This window comes from Dicentrarchus labrax, unplaced genomic scaffold, assembly GCF_905237075.1.
Source record: "Dicentrarchus labrax unplaced genomic scaffold, dlabrax2021, whole genome shotgun sequence".
NCBI classification, from domain to species: Eukaryota; Metazoa; Chordata; class Actinopteri; family Moronidae; genus Dicentrarchus; species Dicentrarchus labrax.
In genome coordinates, this window is record NW_026136719.1 from 18,835,289 (window position 1) to 18,856,804 (window position 21,516).

Sequence of the window (21,516 nt, forward strand, 5' to 3'; positions counted from 1 at the left end):
TTTATTTTTGTTCTGTCACTGTTCACTTCTACCCCACACAAGCAGCTGAACATTTTTCTTTTCAGCAGAAAGAAAGCATGTGTTCAATAAAACCACTAAAACATCCTTTGTGAGCCTGTGGTGTGTCAGGTATACATGTATGGACACCTGCATACAAATGTATAAAGGTATGACCGCCAAGTGTGTGTGTGACTCAGAAGTAACATCACAGCACAGAACTGTTTTTGACTTTGACTGCAGAAGAGAGTGTTGAATTTCCTCTGACACCTGATAGGTTCCTGTTCCCAGAGACCTTGGTGTCTAAACCCATCATGAAGACATGCACTGACAAACGATTAATATAGTTAATAACTGATGTGACTGACTGAACACCCTCTTCATTCTTCTTTACAGAATAATATTACTTGTCTGCATATTTCTACTCAATAGAAATATAAAATCAGCAGTAACTGTAGCATAAAAAGGTCAGTGTGACATCCTGACAGTAAGCATTTTAAAATAAATACATCCTACCAACAAGTTTCTCTCCTTTTCTGCGATGGTGTGCAAAGTGTTAGGCCAGCAGTATCTATCACTTCTGTAAAGAAGAGGCTTGTCAATGACAGCCTGAGGAAGGAGGTGAAGTCTAGAGCAGAAACATTTTGAAAGCAGGATTACTGGTTTTAGAGGGTATACAAAAAAGAAAAAGCTAGCAATGCTAGTGGATTTAAATATAGTTGTTTTATGGTTGCATGGTTTTGAGTTTTCTTTAGTTATTTGCAATTTTATTTCGTAATTGTCCTCCTCCTGTGTCTTGTGTTGCTTTTCTTACTGCCTTTGTCTGTTTTCCTTCCTATTTGATTGTTGGCCTGCCTTGATTATACTCACCTGTGTCTTGTTGCCTGTCCCTCTCACCTGTGTATGTAGTCTCTGTATTCCCATGTGTCAGTTGTCCGTTCATTTTGGTTTGGTTTCATCTATGGATAGCTTGGTCTTGGTTTTTCTATTGGTTTGTGGTTTTTGCATTTCCCTGTGTTAGACTTACTGCTTTTCATGGACTTCTAAATATTTATCTGCCATCCTCCACCTGCTTGTAAATTCATCCTCATTAAATTACCATCCTGCTGGAGTCCAATCTCGTTTTTCTCTAAGTTGTGACAGTTTGACTATGTTGCAGACTGTACTAGTTGCACAAAAGCATTTCTGCTCCTAATGTGAAGACCCAAATTATTATTTCCTGCAGGCTGAGTGTACAAGGACCATTTTGTTATTTTGTTATTCTTGCACATGACTTATCTTCCCCAGAAACCATCAGCTCCAACTAAGTTAAAAGGCCAGTGTGTAGGATTTAGTGCCGTCTAGCAGTTGCGGAAAACATGAAAGGCCCTATCTTGAGCCAGTGTTGGTTTTTCTGTCTACTGTAGGAACGTGGCAGTTCAACATGGCGACCTCCATGGAAGGGGACCTGCTCCCTCTGTAAATAAAAATGGCTCATTTGAAAATAACAAAAACTCAGCAATTCTTATTTTTAGTGGATTATACTCTAATGAAAATGAATATAATATTCAATTTCTGCCAATAGATTATCATAAATGTTACACACTGGTCCTTTAACACTGATGAGACACACTGACAGAGAGGGGGCAGTCATCTCACACACACATTGCGACAAGTGCAAACGAGGGAGGGAAAGTCATAGAAAAAATGGAGGGAAAGAAGAGGACAGGAAAGGAGGGGAGAGGAATGATTCTCTTGGGAAGGGAGGGTGTTTGGGTGAAAAGCAACAGCATATGTATTGTTGGAGGCCCTGACTCGCCACCCTGGAGAGCTCCCTGTTCCCACGGTTTGCTCAACAAACGCAACCCCCCTCAACACACACACACACACACACACACACCACCATGCACCCGCACGCAGTGGTGATGTCATTAATTACCATCAAAATGAGCATGACAGCAAGCAAGTGTGCGTTCGTCTGCCAGCGAGGCTTTGTGTGTGTGTGTGTGTGTGTGTGTGTGTGTGTGTTTGTGTGAGTGAGGGATAGAGAGGGAGATGTAGGGAATGAGAAAGAAAGAGACCATTGTCCATTCTGAAATAAAGAAATCTCCACTGAAGCATTGTAAATGGTAAAGGCAGAAAAATGGACCAAATTCGTGGATCTTTGAGTGAGAGCTGGGCTGTCACATCTCGTCAGAGCCTCACAAAACCTGATGTGCACACATTGCCCTGCCCGGCTACAGAGACACACTGTGGCCCTGTGATTGTCTGCTCTCCTGATGAAATTCAGCCTTTCCCTCTAAGCCTCACGGGCACACGGATCCTGTCTTCACGAACTCTCTGTTTGAGTGTTTGTGTGTGCATCTTGCATGTGTGAACGTTTTTTTTGGGGTCAAGAATGAAAACCTTAAAAACAGTAATTTCAGGGTTCTTGTTATATCAGACATACTACACTTTAGTATTCAAGTTAAGATGTAGAACCAATGGGTTTAACTTCACACTGGCGTTATTGTGCATGTGCACGTAATCAACAAATTAGGAGAAACTGTTATCCATCATCCATTTTGTAGTTATTGTAACCATTAACTATATGTAAGCATTTCTTTCTATGGTCCAATATGTCCTTAATTTCCTCAGGAAGAATTACAACTCTGCAATGAACAGTAGCTATTGCAGTTTGCTCATAATAGAACAAAATAGCCGCTTAATGCTAAGTTCAGCATGCTGACATGTTGATGTTTAGCAGGTATAATGTTCAGCAACAAGTTTTGTATGTTAGTAGGCTCTAGCACTAAACACAAACTAAACATAAAGTATAGCTGATGGTGATTAAAAAGTCAGAGGATCAGAGTTATTCCAATTCATCCTTAGGGGGTGATGTAAACCCATCCAGTAGTTGTCTAGACATTGCACTCAAAACAAAAAATGTGAACCTAATGGTGGCGCTAGAAGAAAAGTCAGGACATCACCACAGTCAGTAGGACTCCTCATTTGGGGACCATGAATGCCTGCACGAAATTTCAGGGCAATCCATCCAATAGTTGTTGAGATATTTCAGTCTTAGATGGATGGACTGACCTGCATTGCCATCCCTAGAAATCATGCTGCTAATAGTGTTGCTACAAACTATTCCAACTATGCATGTTCAAAACATGAACACGCTAAAGCACAGAGACAACCTCCTTCCTGGTCATGTTTTTTTCCCTGGTTTGGCTGAAACACAGCAGAGACGTGGCTAGGTTGTTAAGACGGGAGAACAGAGAACGGGATGATTCTGCATTTCAGATGTAAAACACGACTGTTCAAGTTCTCAGCCTACAACCAAACATCCTGCTGGATGACCAGGGAGGTTGCTGTATGTGTTACTTTCTCTAACCTAATGAATTTAGAAAAATTTAAGTGATTATTAAATCCAAAGACTTTTAAAATAATTATTAGAAACAAACCTGTGGTGTGTGTGTGTGTGTGTGTGTGTGTGTGTGTGTGTGTGTGTGTGTGTGTGGGTGTGTGTGTGTGTGTGTCTGTGTACTCTATGTCCTGTAATTTTTTGGCACACCATGGATCATTGTATGGACCTTCATTAGAGATCATTTGTTTTTTTGCACAGTGGGGCTCACTAAGCTCTGGTTGTGCAGTGAACCAGGCCGGGGACTGAGATTGAATGCATGAGATTCCACCTCATCAAAGTTTGCCCAGATAATTGCTACTATTTGATCTCCACTATCTGAAAAGAAACCGTGTTAATTAGAGGCTTTGATTGGGACGTGAAGAGAAGAGAAACAAATATGTGCTTTGTTGCTCCTCTCAGGGGTTTCTGTATCTGCAGAGCTGGAAGGTTTTTGTGTCCCAAACTTTGATGAGGTCCTTGTTTCAGGACCAGTCCCATCTCTGTGTTTGGGAAAATATCCATGTGTGCCCCCATCCTTCACGCTCATCAGCCATCCCAGTGAGCTGAAACAATGCACTGCATTGACAACATGAGATTGATGGTTGAAAGTAGTTTACTTATATATGCAATTTGTTGATTGCATGGTAAGCTCCTTAAGCTGCATCATCTCGTTTTCAAAATGATTCTGACTAGGAATGTCCCGATCAAGTTTTCTAGCCACAGATTCAATCCAAGTCATTTAATATTGATACAGAGTCCCGATCTGATACTCATGTTTTATTTTAGATAATACAGTGCGCAGTGCACACTTCAAGTACATTAAAGTTATTAAAATCAACCCAATGTATATGCTTGACATTTAAGTAGCTCCGCATTGCATCAGGAAACAAAATGCCTGCACTGAAGCAGGAGGGAGGTTTGATTTCAACCTTACTTGATTTGTATTATTATTTGTCTCTTTTGCTATTTCATATATTCATTCATAATAATGAATCCATATTTTTCTTATTTCATACAAAATGAGCAGAAAGATCTGTCAGTTACAGCTATGGTCACTTGCAGGTTAAGAAATAAAGTTGTGTGTTGATTGAGAAACACTGTCACAAGATCTTTCACAAACTTCTCACTGTTCTGTGGCTCCAGTCTCAGGGAAGAGCACACAAACATAACTGTAAGATATGTATGTGAGAGGAGGTAGATGCAGGTGAGAAGGTGAAGTGTGAAGATGCATGTTGTGCTTTATATCCAGCAGGTGGTGCCACTGTGACACAGGCTGGTCATTTAGTCTGTCACATGCATTTCCTTAAGCACAATTTATTTTCTTTCATTTCACTCTTCGGGCTATGAGTTGAAAATACCAGTGAATGCCTCTTCCTTGTTCTGTATATTCAGAGAAGGTGACAGGTCGACTCTGTTTTTCTCTCTGCTCTTCATATTCATGTTCTGCCATGTGGTTACAGCCACAGATCACCGCTGAACAGCGCCACAGTTTTTCACAACAGATCTTTAAACATGAGACATTTTGGCAAAACTCTTTAGTGACTCTGAAGTGACAATAGTGTTGGTAAGAGTTAAACCCAAACTGTAACAAGTGAATACATATTTGTTTCAATTTTCGGTCTTAAGCCATCACAATGTGAACCCTGTCATTAAGATGTCACCACAAGTCACCCTTTTCTTGTCTAATAATAAAGAGAAACTGGAGACGTAATGCTCAGAGAAGTCATGATGGTGGTTTACAGTCGTTTATATTTACAGAGAGTATCACCCTTTCTTCCTCTTTCACACTCTGCAACTTCAGCCTAATCACATTTGTCTAGCTGAATGGACTTAACTGTTAGAAGACTACAAATTTGACTATTTTTGGTGTTTTTCAGTGTGTCTCAACCGCAATATAAAACCTCAGATCACAATCGAGTAGCTTATAATGATGGATGGTCTTCAGTCTCATGTTTCCTGAATTGTGAGTTCAACATAATTGAATCATCCATTTCATAATTTATTATAAAGGGAAAAAAAGACTAAATTTGTGATAAATTAAAAGGGGAAATGTTCACATCATGATAAAATAAGAAACAATATTTAATCTATAACAAACACACATTAGAGAAATGTGGCTATAGCTGTCTTATGTCCTATGAATTAAATAAACACTTGTTTTAAATTAGAACAAATTATTGAAGAACATATCTTATGAGTTAAAAATGGGTAAGGATCATATTAACCTTATGGGATAATTGCATATTTTTTAGCTGAGAAAATAAAAGTTAATCATCATGAAATAACCAAATATATAATGACCTTTCTTATATGCATATATATAAAAGCAAAGTGGAATTTAATAACTTCATCTGGTTTGTGGAGAAACACTATTTTTTGTGGTTAACATATTTTATGGGTGGAATAATTATAAAACAACAGAGAGGCCACAGTTTGCTTAAGTGCTTTCAAGGCACACTGACTGTAAAGACAGTAAAGTCATGCAATTTACACTATGGTTGCAACCAAATCCTATATTGTTAAATTGTTATATAAAACAAACAAATACAAGGTGACACCTTGTTGTCAGTGTTTTTTTTATGTAATTACTTCTACATTTCATTATAGGAAAGTACTGGGAGCCCACTTACATTTTTTGGGAGATCACTGTGATTGCTTATTCCATTTTAATTTGCAAACCAATTAGCACACATGTGGGTCATGCATAGTCATGTTGCAAGCCCAGACATGCATTTGGTTCTGTGGTTAAAAATATCTCCGGAAACTCATGTCACTCAGAAAACATGGGAAAAAATCCTTTTCTGTTACACCTACATATTCCAGCATTAAAACCTTTTTTTAAAAATACATTTAGCTTTGCTCTTGTCTTCATTAGTGTACACAATGTAAGCTCTAAGCATCTTCTATAATATCATGATATAAATGATTTTTAAGGATGAAAAACATAGCAAAAGTTCATTGACCATCATACTTGGTCACCATATATAACATATCATAAATGATGGTTGTATTAATAAATCTGCTGCTTTTCTTTTTGTACTTGCAGAGCATCTTCAGAAACTGTATTAAGGTTGGTTGTCTGACAATGATAATGTGTCTTCAGTAAAGGTTTTTAACCTTCTGGAGTCCAGGTTAATTTTGGTTAATTTCTGTGAACTTAGTATGCATTTTCTGTCTTTGTTCAGCCCACATGCATGCTTTCCTTTTTTCAGCACAAACTCAGTATGACTTATTATTTTGTCAGTTTAAGAAAGTATAAACCTAAAATAGAACAAAAATGGCACAGGGGCCTATGGATATGTACAAATTACTTAAAGACTGTAAAATATTATATTGTTTCACTATTTATACACCCACATACAGCAGTAAAATGTAAGAAATACAACTGCAAACTTCCATATAAAGTGATTTCAACTCAACTTGTTTTGTGCCTTTTTCATTTATATATGCCAATAAATAACTGGAAATACCAATAATTCACAGCACTTTCAGCAGTTCTTCTCAGATTATCTCTACATGGTAGGCTATAAGATATATATAAATAATAAATTATGTTGCAATAAATTCGCCAATGACAGACTACTTGGGAGCTGCCACTTGTGAAGCACTGATGCATTTTAGGAAGGCTCAGTCTGTTTCAGCATGTTCTTTAGCTATTTATACTTGGTTTCCATTTTTCTCCTAAATCAAAAAGTTGAATAATAATAGGAAAAAACTTTTTTCTAATTATATAGAATTGAGGCTTATTTAGCTGCTGAAAAGGCCTCAGCAGCCCCTTAAATTTGCCAAATAAGAAGTAGTGCTGATGAGGTGAGAAGCAGAGAATGCCTAAAACAAACTGTAGAGAGGCTCCAGCAAAACAGCCAGGGGCTTAAGATATATTAAATTACCATGATTGGGACTTAAGGCATGCTTAAAGCCTGTTTGAGAGGCTGGGGAGCCTCAAAGCAGAGCTATTCATGTCTGGGGAGCTGGGTCAATAGGTTGGGGAAGTTCACAGGACCTGATTCTATTCTTATGCAAACGCAGAGTACAAGACCTAAAGCTCACTGAGTTGGAAGATATAAATGACTGGACAATCATCTGTAGCCCTCCACAGACACAAACCTGGTCTACAGCTGCTTACTCGTCTTTCATTAGGCACAGCAACGACGTCCGAGCTCACCCTGAACGTCTCACTTCCTACTTCCTAGACAGACACGTACGTGATGATGTTGCTGAGAGACACATTTTGACACTTTCACACAAAAGCTCAGATTAACAATAAATTCAGTCCTGCCTCGTGGAAAATGTTGTCTATACTTCAGATTTGAGCTTGAAGCATGTAATGAATGGGATGTCACTATAAGTGTTTATTTACGTATAATAACAGCAGATTATAATAAGAGTGCTTTGTTCTCTGCAGCACAGCCTAAAAAAAAAAATTATTTCTCAGCTTTTGGTGAGTAATGTGACCTCCAGCGACTCCGACCACAATAGGCAACATCTATCTCTATCTGCTGACAAGTAGAAAATCTGAGCCGAATGAATGAATGAATACATACTGAGTGCCGGGAGAGAGAGCACCTGCAGCCAGCAGCTCAGGAGTTCCTCCAGACGACTCTGTCTGACACAGCTCCACATGCATCACTCTTGTTTTCAACATGTGATTATTTAAAATTAAAACAGCTGTAACAGTCAGACTAAAGACAAAAGTAAAAAAAGATAGAAAAATATGTTGACACATTCATGTAATTGATGAACATCTCATTCCAAATCCCTGGGCTTTGATGTGCTGCAACCTTAACTCTCCACTCTCAACATTTTGGATCCTAGCTGCAGAGATTTGCTCCCATTCAGCCACATCAACATCAGTGAGGTCTAACACTGTTGTTGGGTAATAATATCTGATTTGTTAGGTTGTTATGGAGTTAACGTCAGAGCTCTCTTTATGAATTGTGATTAAATGGGATATGTTCTTCCAAAATCCGCTATTTTCTAAAATCACTGTACACTAACTGTACAGTTTTCCTTAATTGGAACTAAAGGCCAGACCAGACAGGAGTGTCATATAATTTTATCCTTAAAGTATTTTTAAACCGTCTGCAAGCAAATAAATGTTCTTTTGTGTTCATAGTAAATCAAGAAACTCTGACAGTGAATATATGTATTAATGTATATTTATAATTTGCAATAAAAAATAAGAAATTAGCATGACCTCTGAGTCCTTTAAAATACCTTGGAGACTCATTTCCTAATGAAACAATTCTTTATTTTTCTGAGAGACTGAAATGAGATAATGTTAAAGTGATTATTAAAATAAACTCCGTGCTACTTGACTTTGTTTGATAAGGATTCAGTGTGTGAGGACGGTGACAAGTCACAAACTCTGGGGGGTCACGGACACATCCGGGGAAGACGCACTTGTCTGTCGGCTTGTGCCGGGTCAAGTTGTGTCCCCTGAGAGTGAAAGGTCGCGACTCCCCCTGTGCTGCAGCGGGCTGTCGCTCTCCGGACATGAGCTCTTCACATTGTGGAAGCCGGTTTACTACATGCATGTGCTGGCGAGTTACTGAACAGTAAAGCAACAGTTGGTTTATAATACCGTCATTTTAGATCATCTCTTTCATTAGAGAGACTGTCTTATTGTGAAGTTAGACTTATGTATGTTTGTATCGTTATTTGTTTATCCATTCGTATTTTTAATTATTCTTAATATTTTTTTTTATTATCATTCCTTAGATGATTTGTCCAGACGTGGGGACTCAAATTGACTCATCTGAACAAATGAGTACGACGCAGTATAAGTTGGCTTTTTGCCCACAATGAAGTTTTTATAATAACACATTTTAAATACACTGTATGCAGAGACGCTGTCTGCTTATTGTCTTGTTAAACCAGCATACAGTTTGGTTTAGTCAGCAATGTATGACTAAAGAGTTTACATTTAATCATCACTGTTCGCTGCTCTTTTACCATTTACTTGCTCGCTGGTTCGTTTCGTTTATTTCTATTATCATTAAATGTGCCATTATAGAGAGAGGCGAATGACTATGAATCTGTCAGTCAAAGTAAAGAAAAAAATGTTTCCTATTGTCTGGTGTTTGTGAAAAATATCTGAGATTTAAAGCCCTACAATGCAACCAATGTGCAACTGTATTACTGATGTGTCTTCAAATGGTTGGAAACGTGCAGGCTGTCTCTGTCCAAGGTGCTGACAGAGACAGAGAGTCCTTTATGAACTGTTTCAACACACAACACACTCATCACATTTCTCCAATATTTATTTTATTGAGTAAAGAGCAAAACGTTTTATTTAGCTTGCTTTGATCATCTCAAATGCCATATGAATATTTTAACAAAGTGTCAAAGAATGAAAGCAGCAACCTTTAAACATTTTGTTTACCCCCCCCCCATCATCAAAATACAAATAAAATCACAAATAAGCAACTACGAAGACAAAAACTCAATGTTACTTTGAGAATATTCAATCAAAGATCACATCAAAACTTATTTTCTATTTATGAACTGTGGTTTAACATGTATTACAAGTCCATTCACACATTTTCATTGACTGCACAGAGACAAAACATCATGCATTGGCCTGTGAATCCATGTGATTAACACACTGATACAATCTCTGAAGATCCCCCATTGCAAGGAAGGTGGCGTCATTATGGTCCATTTCTAAAGTAAAAAAGACAAAAGAAAAAGCATCATAAGAAAACAGCTCTGTCATTTCTTTTTTTCATTTCAAGACATTTCTTTGTATGCAGGTACAGTCAGATAAAATAACTGACTCAGCATAATGTAACTCTTGTGTAATGAAGTTGAAGCGGGAGCTTGATGTGAGATCAGGCTGGGTTCAGTCCTGCAGCCAGGCCGCTGCCAGATTCACCAAATTATATATAAAGAGGTTCCTGGACAATTTAATCCCACTGGGAGACATGGTAAGATCCTTTCTTTGCCAATTTTCACCCTCTCTCTTATTCAAAACTCCTCTTTCTTCCTGCAGCTCCACAATGCAGGATCGTGCTTTCTGTTTTTTTTTCATGTTCTCTCATATCTTTTCTCAGTATGGCTGCCACCCCCCAAACCCCTCAGACAGCATGCAGTTTATGCAAATCATCAGCCTTTCATGCTCAAAGTTGAATGAGACCTCAACAATATCTCTCTCTCTCTCTCTCTCTCTCTCTCTCTCTCTCTCTCTCTCTCTCACACACACACACACACACACACACACACACACACACACACACACACACACACACACACACACACACTTTATATTTCAGTTTTTGTTTCTTAATTTGAAATCTTTTACTTGATTACACAACGCAGATGGGAAGATGGGACGCATAATGAAGTGAGATGTTGCACGGGTCCTGAGAAGAGAGAACGATGAAGAGGTGTGGGAGTGTGTGTGTATGAGGGAGGGAGGTGACTGGAAGTGTAGGTGAAAAGTGGTGGATGAATGCAAGGATGGACACAAAAGTTAGGAGTTGGTTGGGGAGGAATAGAGAGAGGATGTTGAGAGTGTAGTGTGTGTGTGTGTGTCTGTCTGTGTGTCTGTGTGTCTGTGTGTGTGTGTGTGTGTGTGTGTGTGTGTGTGTGTGTGAGAGAGGATGATGAATGTGAAATTCTTGGTGTTCCCAGGGTCTGGGTGGTGTCTGAAAGGCCGGGGGGGCTGTAAGGGGGGTGCCTGTGCCCAGCTGTTGGGGGGAACCTCAGTCTCTCTCTCTCTTTCTGACAGGCTGTCCTTTTCACCAGCACATACCAGGGCCGTGCAGCCCGCTGCCATAACAACGCCACAGCCCCTCTGTCATAGTAACGCCATGCAGTCACTGCAGAGCACGGGGGTGAGAGAGAGGGAGGGAGGGAGGAGTCTGGGAGGAGGAGGACAGAAGTGAATAAGGAGTCGAGACATTTCCACCCCTGTGAACTTGAACTTGACTGACAGCCTGGGTGACTGGCGGGGGAGAATGGAAATCCACTCCTGTGAGATTTTGTTCTGTGATTTAGTTCCCAGAATACTTTTATATGTTATGATACAAATCTGCTGTGTAAATCATAAATTAACAAATGTTTTATTATTATTATGAGTTCATCCTGATTTGTATTTGTATATTTTAGAAGATTACCACATTGACAACTAATAATAAGAATGGTGTAATAATAATAATAATAATAATATAATGACAATAATAATAGGAATTAGAATAATATATGTTTCTTATTATTATATTATCACAAATCTAATACTATGTAGTCCAGTGGCATGTTCTTAATAGACATTATTATTTAGCTGCTGCTCAGTAATAACATGGCTAATATTTTCATTGTTTATCTCCACATACGTGCCTCAGGCTCACTGTGACGTGCCTGTTTGCGCCGGCCTAAAGCCGATGAATAGCGACTGGTCCCCATCAGGGGTCTTAGCTGCTCAGACCCACTCGACCATGGGAAAAAAGGAGCTGTGAAAGGTCCCCTGTCGCTGTTACAAAGCCAAGAACAAGCCATAGCAGGATAATCGCGTGTATCCCCAGATTAAGACAGGATCGCAGCTGCGGTATCCATGTGGGAGGGAAAGGAGGCTGCAGGGACGTAAAACATAAGTCCTGACTTCATGAGGTTCTGGTGCTGAGGTATGAGGCTGTTTGCCTGGGTTATTCAAGTATACTGTAAAATAGTGGCTTTGTTCTGGTGAGATCAAGGTCTCACAACAGAAAAAAAAGAAAATGTCTCTTATAAAGGTTGAGACCTAATTCCTCAGTCTGAGTCTGATCTGTGTGTTGTATTATATTTGAATAAAGTCAGCTGCAGATCACCTAAACCCCCGAAAACACACTAACTGAGCCAACTCTCTCGTAGACACTCAAACACTCACATGTTACTATGAAGATAATGTTCATGTGTCTGAATGTCTTTTGCTGATGCCTTCTAAAGTTTTTAACGTTTTCTAATGTTGATTGTTACAGGTATAAGAAATCAATAACGGATCATTTTCTTAGCTTAGATTAACCACATCAGTGTGTTATAGACTTTCAGACAACATAACTTTGTGTGATACCTTGGATAGAGATTTATAGTATCCAGCACCTTATTTGTAATTCGTTTTATTTTATCTCATTTTACATTATTGTCTCCTCGTGTCCCACGTTTGATAGAATTTGTGTCTTTTGTTTATTTATATTTAGACAAGAGTCGGTTGACCAAACGTTAAGGAACGACTACATCTTTGTAAACAGGAGAATTGTTTTTGGCAGAGAACTGTGCTCTATTGAGCTTCCTCTACTAATATCAATCAAGTAGGACACACATTTGAACACAATGGCCACAGTCTTTTTCATTAACATTAGTTCTGGCATGAGACCACACACTCATACACACTCACTGTGAGAGAGTCACTCACAGACATAAAGAGGCAGAAAGACAAAGGGACAACTTTTCCAGGAGACACTCTTGTGGCTGCAGTGCTAATGCAGGCATCTGCCACTGTCTGGTCTGGCACGACGTTCCCACCTCATTGCCCAGGGTTTACTGCAGCAAAACGCTCACATACACAATGTTGGGAAAAAGAAGTGGCAGATCTTTGTCAAGTGCTCCTTTCACAAAGCAGCCATTGTGGAGCGAAGCCAGGATCAGAATGATAATGTGAGCTACTGTTTACCAACAGGGTCTCATGCAGCTGCAGAGCATAGCACCGACCTGCAGCCTGTGAGAGGGATGCACTGTGTGTGTGCATCACTTTACTTTACATGTGTACAGGTGCAGGTCCATTAACAGTTCGTAATTGTGACTAATCAAATGCTAGTTTGTCTGCAAATAGGATTTTCAGGAATTTCTTGAATTAAAAAATATATATTAAATTAAGCATTATATAGTATTATAGACATTGTTATTTCTCTTATAATTATTTTAACTATCAGACTACAACTATATTTATTAAACACAATATATATATATATATATATATATATATGTATAAATCAATATTTTCAGCAACTTCACGTTTAAATCTCCTCTGGTGGTTTTAAATTACACAAGGACAATCTTAATTAAAATCTACAAATTGACTCCAGTCATCCACACACACAGACAAATGTTTGAATCTAAGAATAAACTGCATTTTCAAACAAGCTAATAAGGGTGATTTACACATGAGCTCTGTGTTGGTAGTCATACAGTATTTCGATGAGCTCATATTATCACCCAGCTTCACACCTGCCCCTCCCCCAGCCGCTGGTCTAATTACAGCCTGGTGTCTAATAAAGGAACAGTCCCTCTTTTATTTTTCAAGCCATGGTGCTGAGTGTCACAACCAATACATGTCTTTGTCGTGATGAGAAAACAAACATTGTTACATAAAACTCAGGTTGTGCGTGGAAGAACAGACCAACAGCATTATAGGTCAGAATGTAAAACACTGAGGAGTTTATTCTGAGAACAGGGATGTGCTTTGACTGTTTTTAATAGTAGATTGCATCAAAAACCGTCACTCTCTGCAACATTTCATTGTTTTAAATTATATAAGGACAAAGAGTTCAAAGCAAGGACACTCACTGAGGTCATGTCCTCTTAGCTTTTGCGATTCTACAATTAAAAATGTACACACGGTGGGTATTTTTAAACTCAATGCATTCAAATATGGCTACCTCTAAACAATGATAAATTAATAAATAATAAAGAGTTCAGTATTTCCCCACAATAATTTAAATCCTGGAATATTGGCTATTTTCCTTTATGTTTATTTTTTTTTATGATATATATATATATACACACACATCATAATACAACTTTTGGTGTCTGGTTACAATGTTCAGGGCAGGGCGGGTGGCATTGGGGGTACTAATACTTAATAAGTATTTCTGAAACCCTGTTTTACAGCCCTGGTTGAAAGACATGGATATTTTTCATGGGCTAAATTAAGGCTAACTAGTGATACATATATATATATATATATATATATATATAAATATATATATATATATATATATATATATATATATATATATATATAAATATTTGAACTTACAGGCAGTAAAAACATTTTGTCCTGTTTTTAATGTAGGCATTTTAAAATAAAGTATGAGTTCAGGTCAGGTCAGCACCGCTATAAAAATATTAAATGTCACATATAATTCGACCATAAATGATGAAAGTAGAAAACTGACAATTTAAATCTGCATACTTGGTGTAGTTGTGCAGACAGGCAGATAACAGCGGGTGGAGGGGCACGCAGGGTGCTGCTGCGCCTTTAAATACTCTCTCTGCTCCCCTCGTTTCTATGCAATTATGTTAATATGCAGAGCTTGTCTGGCTCCTATTCATTATCGGCTGGAGTTGCGTGATTGTTTCCTTTATTTTCCATCTTTGTAAGGCCACTCTTGGTTTTTTGGCAGGCCTGCTTTTATCCCACAGCAATGGTCTGTCGGAGAGACCAACAGAGAGCGCTAAATGTCGGATAAAGACTTTCTGCAAGAAGCGTTTATGTTTGCAGCACATTCTCCTGTGTGAGCTTCATTTTCTCAGTTTCAACACTGCGGATAAAACAGCACAGTACATAAGTAAGTAGCCTACTATATCCAGGCTGTAGCCAGGTTCATTATGTGTCATGATATAGGCCTATAGTCTTCATTTCATTGTATTGGAGTGTCCACCTGACACAATTAAGTCCGCTAATGGACTTCAATTTCACCCTGGTCATGCGTGTAACATCAGTCCAGCTCTGTTCAGAAACATCGCGATAAGAAACACAGAGGAAGCACTTTCAATATATTTGAAGACTTAAAGCAAGAAAGAGTGAATATACAGCAGAATATTCAGGTTGTAAAGGTGAGAAACTTAGATGTTTGAAAAGTGGGTAGACTCAAGGAGGGACAACTACTACATGCTTTTATTCGCTATTATAAATATTTATTAATTAGCCCTTGAGTTACGTTAAATGCTTATTTGAGTATACAGGCCTGCCTCTCTTTGCTCTGACATCTTTACTATAATTCATGTTTATTGATGAATTAATGAAAACGTGCCATCCTGTTTCCACCACTGCTACTCAGCGCTTTGATGGAGATTTTATTGAAAAAAAAATCTTTCTATTGTAATTGTTCATGTGGACTGCAGCTGTGTCTCTTTCTACCCATTACAGCTAAACTCATAAATAATTATTTATACAATAATTAACACGGGCTGATGTTCTGTAAGATATGTACAGAAGATTTATAGAATAAGGCCTGTTATTTTGGCCTTTAATTCTCTGACAAAAAAATAAGAAAAAAGAAAAAGGAAAGAAAGAAGCTCCATATAAAGGCTTCATTTAAGGCCTAATAAGGGTTGTTTATCTTCTATATTTTCAAATAACTATTATTCCAATAATTTCTGTAAATGTAAGTTAACAATAATTTGAATTTATTTTAGAGATTGTATTATTTTTTAAAGGAAACAAAAGCATCTGAAATCATTAGCAATAGTGTTATTTATTTATTTACATGTTTTTAAACTGCCTAGCTTTTCTTTTCCATTAAAATGATTGATTCTCTTTTTTTGTACTTTCACTTGTGGAAACTGAGGCAAGTTTTTAATTTCAGAGATAATTTCTGTCTAATATTTGCTTATCAAAGGTCAAGTGTACTACAAGGTGTTGTTTCTGTAAACTTGACTTAGACTCACAGGACGTTCCACCTTATTATTTCCCCACTTGTGACATTAGTGGGATCTCAGATGTGTCAGGTGTGCAGAGGAATGTTCCAGCAACTTTAATGTAATCAGATATCATGAGATTGTCTACCATCAAATTGCTGATTTATTCATTCACTGTGCAATTACAGTAGCAGTACACTGTCTCATTGATTGACCTTTAAAAGGTCTCAGTAGTGTGACCTCACTAATTAGCTTCATCGAGATCACACCAGAGAGGAAACGCGTTGTAAGACTTAAGACAGGGAGGCTTAAAGACGGACTGATTAAGTTCTGACAGACAGCTAACGATGGAGCAATTAATGCGGCCCTGCTATGTGCCAACACAACCATTTTAGAGGCAGCAGGGAGACTCCGTCAAGATGGCTTCCTTACAGACAACATCATGTTCTGGCAGTGAAGGAGGCTGAGCTCTAACCTGCACAGTCCGACATGTGTCCTTACCCCGGGAAAGGCCTTTCCTTTAGAGGAGAGACTTCACATTGGTGGCCATTAAGATTTAGAAAAATATTCTTCTTTTTCTTTGCATTTTTAATACATGGTGTACAGTTGTTGGTAGTTCCTGTGTCTATGCATTAAATAATGCCTGAAATTACATTACAAAACCCTTTGTCAATCAACATGAAATTATGTCTTTTGTTTGAATACATTTTTTTTTAAAATGCTGCAATAGTAATAAGTATTTAACACCAGCAAAGGCTGTGAGGCTGTCTGTGTTATTTGTATCAGTGCAAACAGTGTGTTTAAAATCAGCCTTGCAGACAATCAGTTATTCATATTAGACTTTTATTGTATTCTTAAGCACCATAAGGGATACAATTATTTAAATAAATGTAGGATTTAATAAATTTTTAAGAATTTTTAAAATGAAAAGCATAATTTATATCTCAATTTGTGATGGGAGTAAAGTAGATACCGCTTATATCTGTGCTTGAGTTTATCAAATAAATAGGAATTAATGTGGTAAATGTGTTTAACAACAGAAACTGTACTCAGGGGAAAAATCCATTTCAAGTACAGTTATACACTAAAATAGTATCAGGTAGATATCAAAAGTCTGTGTGTAAAGGAAGTGTGAGACAGCAACATTCATGTGTGTATGAATAAATTATGCAGCAGGGGCCCCTTTGGTATTTTTTAACTTTCAAATCATTTTCTCGATAAAAAAAGGAAAAAAATCTGATTTATTTATATAATTATTTGTTCCCCAAAACCACAGATGATAAAAACACCTTTTTGAAAAGTTAGTTCTGTCTTTGACACATGAAATCTCATAGAAAGAATTTTACAATGTCAGAAAATATTATTTGTGTCTGGCCTTCTAAGAAGGGTATTTAAACACAGGATGTGTGATAATTGTTGGCATTTGAAGGGCTCAACAAGAGACAACAGAAAAGAAACTTGTGAAAATCAGAGGAATAGGATATTTACTCTCAGCAAGCATAAGGGGGGCATTTTTTAAAGCATATCTAAGTGTGTGCAGGGGTGTTTTAAGAAACTGAAATAAAAACAACTATTTTTGATCCATGTTTGCCTGTTTCATGGTTAATAGGGCTGCAATTAATGATTATTTCCATTATCAATTAATCTAATGGGAAAAATGCTCAGAACAATTTCTTAAAGTCTAAGATAATGTTATCAGTTTGCTTATTTTGTCCAACCAACAGTCCAAAACACAAAGATATTCAATTTACTATCACATAAGATCAAGAAAAGCTCCTCACAGATCAGGAGCTGGAACTGGGAAGAGTTTGGCATTTTTGAATGATCAATCAATTGTGAAAATAGTCCCTGATTGTTTTCAACTAACTCAACTAATTGACTAATTGTTGCAGTTCTAAATGTGACAACAAAACCTTTATTTTCATGTTCAGATGAATAAAACTACTTAATTTTTAGTAACCTACCTGAAAACACGCCATGTCCTCTTGTGTCCGTGTTTTCCTTGTTGTGTAATCTCACAGGGAACTGGGCTCTACAGGGCTTCAGGAAGTTGAGGGTTTGGAGGTCATTCCTACTTTCGGTTATCTAGCTTTATGATGGATGATTAACACTCATACAGCTAGATAACCAAAGACAGGAACGTGCTCCAGTGTTTGCTACAACAGCAAAAGGAAAGCCTGAAGCTTCCTGGGAACAAAGAAAATTATTATGGAGTTAATGCATGCCTGGCTTAATTGGACACTGTAGGGACTCATTCTAATTTTAAAAACTGAAATACCTCAACCTGAATAATTCTTCCAAAACTTTTGCACCACTAACTGAAACCATTTTTTTAAGCTTTCCAATTAAAATACACAATTAAAACATTATTGATTCAGTATAATCTTTCTCACACTCAAAGACAGGCCTAAAGTCTGTGTGTACTAACTGACATTATTTAGTTAAATACAGTAGATATACTAACTATATTAGAAAGTGAGACAAACTGTACCGTATGTGGTTTACCTTTACACTTTAAAGTGCAACTTATAAATGATGAACATGTAGTCTTATAGTGAATATGTGCCTTTTTTTCTGTCTCTAAATTACATCAAACAGACCTTCAAATCTGCTCTGAGAAGGGAATTGGGCTTTAACATTTAAATCATCTCCACATGATATTTTTTCAGCAAAGCCCAACATCCAAAGAGTCTGCTTAACAATTATTAAAGAACTTTAAATATCTTTGGGATGTGAACACTATCAGGGGCCACATAGGCCTGAGTGCTCATGCCTTGTAATTTGTTGCACTATATTTTTCATCTGTTGTTACAGCTATATGTTGCTGCATTACTATTATTATTATTAATAATATAATGTCATTGTGATGCTGTCATTGTGTCCAGTGAATCCCCCCTTCGCCACTCTTATATTAATCTTATAATCAATACGTTAACTCCTAATAACCTCATGATGAACTCACGCTTTTCTTTGTTAGTACGTCTGACGTCAGTTGTTATAATTGGGGAGTAGATGCACTGACAGGGCATGCGTCACTTTCTTTGTATATCGGGGAGAAAACTCTCACACATATTACTACAGTTATCACAGTGTTTTATTAATTGACATATTCAAAAGACAAACAGACTTGAGATCTGTGTCTCCACTGTGTGTTTACTCAGCTTTAGACGAGCAGGACACATTTTATTAATAAAGCTCACACTGTAGAGTGAAGTTGCCTTTATTGATCCACTGTATTTGATGGTTTGTGGAGGGGGGGCTCTGACAGAACAGGCCTGCACACTCAGCTTCATGGACACAATAAACAGCCTAAGTGTCATTGTCTAATAGGTCATACTACATTTACTCCATGTGCGATCTCAATGCTAGAAATATGAACTAGAACAACCCTTTATGACTGAATCTACTGCTTGTGGTTTTACAGATGACCTTTATTTAAAACATGAATGCAGACTGTCTATAACACCCTGTACCTAAAACATGTCTAACATTAGGCCAGTGCGTCTGCAGGCTGAGAATGAGATGCATTCATTACAACACGTCTGTGGATGATATCTGTGGAAACTCGAGGACCCCCCCCCCCAAAAAAAAAAACACTCACTTTCACATCGTGCGAGATGCCTCCTGCGTCCGCGGACACTAAAACATCCAACATGTGGCGATGAGGTGATGAGGACGGTCGGTAGCATCGTTCAGGCTCCAGATGTGCACGCGACTTTTCTGTGCAGCCTCGCTTTGACGAACAGGTGAGCGCGTGGATCCGATCGATAAATATCCCACACTGTTTCTGCCGAGGGCTGTGGAGGAGATATCCTTGTTGGATGGTGTGTTTGTATCCGTGATCAGGATCCTGGTCCGTGCGCTGATGTCCGTCAGACGAGCAGAGATGTGTGTGTGTGTGTGTGTGTGTGTGTGTGTGTGTGTGTGTGTGTGTGTGTGTGTGTGTTGGCCTTTCCACCGCAGTGTGTAAGTGTGTGTGTGTGTGTTTTCCTTTCAGTCCGAGCTCCTGAGGATGTGTTGTGTCCCCTGACGGAGCCTCCGGTTATCTCCTCTCACCTCCTCTCTGCCTTTTTCTCTAAATGCTTCCTCCCCCCGGCTGCGCTGACGTCACGCCGACGGCAAGTTGCCTACAGCCAATCACAAGGCCTCCCCGTGTGTGTAACGTGTTTTTTTGGGGGGGTGCGGTAGTGAGGCACACACACAGGAATTATATTGTTGTCGGTTGAAAATCAATTATTTGTCTTAATTATGTGTCTGCGAGAATTATGAGCTATTCTTAATTAAAATAATTTTATTAATTAGATTTTACTTTACATTATCAATAGCTCAACTGTGCAGCATGTTATAGTGTTGTGGCTCATGCCATTAAATGGTTTGGGTTATTTCCATATAATTCCAGAGATAGTATAACAGTTAATGAATTAACTTTTAATAAAAAGAGGTGATGGGTTGTCTCCCCAATACTTAAAGCTACTACATAGCAATTTAAATTGTCTGACTTTGACGCCCCCCAGTGGTATTAAAAACAGTGACACTGTTAGTGTTTAGTGTATCTCTGCATCCAAACATGTCAAAAAATGCATTTCCTATCACACATCAAAGCAAAGTTGTCCCCTCTTCTTCCATTAGCTCATATACATTTTACAGCACATTACAACTATTGATTGATATGTATTATAGCCCTTTGTCAGAAATGTGGATCAGGTCACCGTTTGCTCATGGTGTTCTCATCCTGGCCTCATGGGGAACAATATAAAGTCATTTAAACTTTGCTCTTGTGGTCAAAAACTCCAGAGGGTTATTTGTTAAGAAAAACTACATCATAGGCCTTGAGAAACAGTCCTGTTATACACTGTCCAGCTCATTATCTCCAAAATAAAGAAGAAGAAGATTCTTAGATCATGAACCTTTTCCTACATCAGGGAAGCTTGGCTGATAATTAAAATTAAATTTAAAACTAATCAAGTGTCTACAGCCTCCCAGTGTTGGTGGGAATAAATGGCAAACTATAGCTCAGAACGAACCAAATTTACATCAGCTTTCGTGAGTAGAAAAGCAATTGTTTAGTTTTCTTTGAGGATGCAGCTGAGCAGGGCGCACGACAGGGGGGGAAAGGGGACTGAGTATATAGGACCTTCATTGTGTGGAGGGCCTACAAAGATACTAGCCATGGATGTGGGGATGGGCCCTAGAGAATATGCAGGGTCCAGAATTTTATGCTAGGCCCTTGCAGAACAGCACAAAGTAGCAGTTAGGACAAAAATCTCCCAATATACACGGTGCCCACCTCCTCTGTGGCCTGTTCAGACTCCTGAAACCAGGCCTGTCCCCTCAGATAAGATGGATCATCTCTGACCCGAATTCATGGCTGCTAATTTTGGCCTAAGATGCTCTGCCAACTGTTTTGGAGCTAGAATGATTTGAAGAACTGATTTTAGATTTATTATTAGACCATTATTAGATTTATCTATTTCAAATTTCATTGGTGTAATTATTTTCACAATCTCTGGTACACATGGAGTTCAATTCAATGA

General features: G+C 38.2%; 1 long non-coding RNA gene across 1 annotated transcript; it reads right to left on the reverse strand.

Moving 5' to 3' along the window:
- Positions 1-9,609: 9,609 nt before the first annotated feature.
- On the reverse strand, positions 9,610-19,821 carry LOC127352291 (uncharacterized). The gene is made up of 3 exons (XR_007881064.1): positions 19,584-19,821; positions 17,947-18,169; positions 9,610-10,030 (listed from the first exon to the last, which is right to left on the reverse strand). It is a non-coding gene; the product is annotated as an uncharacterized LOC127352291 (long non-coding RNA).
- Between the last annotated feature and the right edge of the window lie 1,695 nt (positions 19,822-21,516).